The 3,928-nt window shown below is 44.7% G+C and overlaps 1 long non-coding RNA gene across 1 annotated transcript; it reads right to left on the minus strand.

Moving 5' to 3' along the window:
- Positions 1 to 1,291: 1,291 nt before the first annotated feature.
- On the minus strand, positions 1,292 to 2,572 carry LOC123479529 (uncharacterized). The gene is made up of 2 exons (XR_006655166.2): positions 2,420 to 2,572; positions 1,292 to 1,569 (listed from the first exon to the last, which is right to left on the minus strand). It is a non-coding gene; the product is annotated as an uncharacterized lncRNA (long non-coding RNA).
- Between the last annotated feature and the right edge of the window lie 1,356 nt (positions 2,573 to 3,928).

Below are 3,928 nucleotides of genomic sequence, written 5' to 3' on the forward strand. Positions count from 1 at the left end.
TATTCAAAGCTATAAATCAAGCACATAGTACAGTTAATAGCACATAGTAGGCACTCAATAAACAATGTCCTTGATTATTCATATTTGCATCTTTGGTCATGTTTGTGTATGTGAATGCTAAATATATAAAACAAGGACAAATGAAATTTAGTGATCTCCTGCATTCTCTGTGGTAGTTGGAGGCTGTCCTTTGCCTACTTATCTTGTAGGAGGGAGACTCATAAAGAGACTCATGATTGTAAATTTTCCCCAAGTCTGACCCTGAAAAAAGTGGTTTATCCACACAAAAAAATAAAAAAGCACGTGAACTACAAAGGATAGGGGAAATCAGGCTGGCTTTAGCAATCACTACATCAAAATTCAATGCTAGAAGAAAATAGGGTAATGGTGTACAATACACATAGGTAAGAAAAAAAAGTTAATGCAGGAAGGAAACATTCAGCAACGTGTCTTGAGATATAAAAGAGTGTTAAGAAAATGAATGAATTCTCAAATCTCTATTTTCAGTTATGAAGGACTAGGTTATTCAAACCAATATGCCCACTGATAACTAAAGATGCTGAATAACCTAGTTAAAAAAAAAAATTCCCAAAGCATGAAATTGCTGACAAGACAGTAAGGAACTATTAGGTTAGTAAGGGGAAAAAGAAGAGAAAAAGCCGTCTTTGAATAGATGTAGTCAGTGGGCAGCTCTTGCTCTAATTTGTAGCCTGGGTTAGCAATGACCCAAGGAACCTCAAGCCATGAAAATTGGTCTTAGACTGAGAAGGCCTCAAGGCACCTAGCAGGAGCAAATGAATCATCTTTGGATAAAGCTCCAAATACTTTTTCTCACATAGTTTTTCATGGACAAGGAGTGAACACACAAGGAAACGAGACACCGTGGACCACACACAGAAATATCAGGCAGCAGAAATTGAAAATAATTCAGACATTAGAATTATTATGACACAGATACAAAACAACTGTGATTATTGTCTAAAGAAATAAAATAATGCAAGTACCAATTAGTGGGAAATGCACCATGTATGTGGCATCGGCAATATCCAGACCAGGGGAAACTGCAGAGTCAAAGGCCCCAGGTTTGTCAACAGAACATTTTAAATGAAAGCCTTCAACATTTTACTATTAAGTAGGTGTTACATGGTTGGGGTTTTATTTGGTTTTTTTTGTTTTGCTTTGTTTTGTTTTTGCAGTTACCCTTTGTCAGGTTAATTTCCCTTCTCCTGTTAGCAAAACACCCAAGTCCAGCTGCTCGCTGCTCCAAAGCCAATACTCCAGAGACAAGTGGTGGGTGGAAAGGAAAGTTTGTTTTATTCAGGAAGGTGGTGGGATAATGTTCAAAGACCATCTCCGAAGTTCCAGACCAAGCAGAAGAGTTTTCAAGGGGAGGAAGAGAGAGGGGGAGTTCTAGGGAAGGGAAGGAAATCTATTTCTTCGGTCACAGATAAAACTTTTCCACATCAGACTCCTGGGCATCAGCAGCTGGCCTCAGCTACCTTGAAGACATTCTTTCCTTCTGCAAAACAAGTTCATAAATTCTCCTGGCGACCCGGAAGTTATCTCCTGCTTCACAAAGAGACACTACATCAACAAGTTGTGACTACATTTGTGAGAATAAAAGGAATTGAGCAGAAAAAGCTGCTAACATATCAACTAAGGCCTGATTAAGAGTTACTTGATTTAATTCTAGGTGCCAAAAATACTAGGGGCATTAACATCACAAGGGGCTTGGCTACACTCCTGGTTTTCCTTGAGCACCTACAATGATTAAGTTTTTAATTTAGTCATTTCTTTACATTTGAGTTATTTTCTCCATTAGTTATTACCTTTAATTCTTTTGTTAAAAACAACCTAACTTGCTCATAATGTAGTGTTCTTTTTATATAATACTAATTTTGGTTAATTTTTGCTTACAAGTTTCTAACTCTACACTGATGAGCAAAACAGGCATACATACAATTTGCCTTCAGATTGACATTTTTAAAACTTAAAAAAAAATTTATTGATTTTTAGAGAAAGAGAGAAGGGAGAGCAAGAAACACGATTTGTTGTTCCCCTTACTTATGCATTCATTGGTCGCTTCTTGCATGATCCGACAGGAGAGGGAACCCCAACCTTGTCGTAGGGGAAGCACGATTTAACCAACTGAGCTCCCTGGGCAGAGCTAATCTGCTGTTCCTGTTAGGTTTTCCTATCAGGGTCATACTAAACCTCATAAAGTTGAAGTGTTTCCTGTTTTGTCTCCCCATATATCTGGAAGTATTTGATTAAAGTGTAAATTTTGTTTTTCTTATAATATGTTTAGCTGGACTTGCCAAGGAGCCAGGGTATTCTGGAGTCTGCTCTGACGAAAGATTTTGGACTACTCTTTTAACTTATTTTTAAACTAGCTCCCTGTACTTGGACAGAGAAGTACCTCCAGCGAGCTTCATTCCGAAATCACTGCAGAGGCCTCGGGCCACACAACTGAGGAAAACGCACACGGGGACGGTTACTACCCGCCTGAAAAGAAACGGCATTGTTACGGGGTGGGCAGCTGTGCCCAACGCCCCTTCCCCCGGAAGCTGTGTGCTGACGTCACCACGCGACAGCGTCCCCATAGGACCTCAAAGGAACCTCTTGCATTGTGGGACACGCGTGCACACCCTCAGGTGTCGGTGCACTCGGTCGGGCGTATGCACGGGTGCCTCGAGCACTTGTTTCTCCCTCCTGCACAAACAACTCTCCCTAATGGGAAGAAGGGGGACGTTCCTATTTCCGGGGCGCAAGGAGATTCGAAGAAATGCCCCCAGTCCAGGGGCCACTAATCAAAACGGACCTGACCCCGGGCCGGAAGCCTGTCAGAGGTTCACGTGACTCGCCGATGCTACTACCTCCCGCTGACCCGCCCGAGGGCCACGTGACTTTCGCTCGCCACTCTTCATAGTAGTAATATATTCACGTGCAAGTGAATGTACCGCTACACGTCCCCACCCGCCTTGGTCCCGGTTCCTAGGCGCATGCATAGCACACGGCTGGCTCCTGCATTGAGTCTCTCAGACCCCACTTCCGTTCTTCCTCCGGGGTGCAGAGATGCGCGCCCAGCCGTCTGCCCCTCGTGGGCTCTGGAGGACAAGGTAATCCCAGAACTGGCGGTCAGGGGAGTCGAGACAGGCAGTTTTCACTCGCCTGTGCTGGGACTGCTGCGGTTGGTACCCAGCGGGTGGGAGAAAGGGTGGGTGTCACAGGCCGGGTGGCGCTCCTAGGGACTCAGCGGTGCGTCTGCTGCTCTGGAAAGATCGGAGGTGGAATAGCGATTCGCGCCTGCCTTTGGCGCTTGAGGCAGGTGTGTCGCAGTCACCTTCCCTCTTTCCCTTGGACACTCCTCCCGCCTCCCCTCTTGGATTTTCTTGGGAGTACGCGTGTGTCCCAGTAGCCCCAGGCGGTCCGTGAGCGTATTTCCCGACGTTAGATAAGCCACCAGAGCTTCCTCCTCCTCCGCTAAGGGTTTCAGGGTTTAAGCACCACTTCTTTCTGGATTTCTGCCCATAGCCTCTACTTCCTCCGCCCCCGACCAGGCTCCACTCAAACCTGCCCCACGGTTCATATGGTCATATGAATTACAAAGTGACCCCGTGTTTTTAGGTTTTTAGCTACTAAGTTCAAAAAATAACTTCTCCCTTATTCCTGCTTTCCATCCCAACCCCATGGTGGTAGGACTAATCCACTGTTACTAGACGCTTCTCATGATATTTGGCACAATTTTTCCTGGCTACTCTTGTTGAAACTCTTGCTTCCAAAATCTCAAAAATATTTTCCTCTGGTTATTAGGTTTGCTCTCTTATTAGAACATATTTTTCACCCCGGCTGATGTGGCTCAGTGGATTGAGTGCCGGCCTGCGAACTGAAAGGTCACCAGTTCATTCCGTGTCAGGGCACATGCCTG

The sequence above is a fragment of the Desmodus rotundus genome, chromosome 1 (assembly GCF_022682495.2).
Source record: "Desmodus rotundus isolate HL8 chromosome 1, HLdesRot8A.1, whole genome shotgun sequence".
In the NCBI taxonomy this organism is placed as follows: domain Eukaryota; kingdom Metazoa; phylum Chordata; class Mammalia; order Chiroptera; family Phyllostomidae; genus Desmodus; species Desmodus rotundus.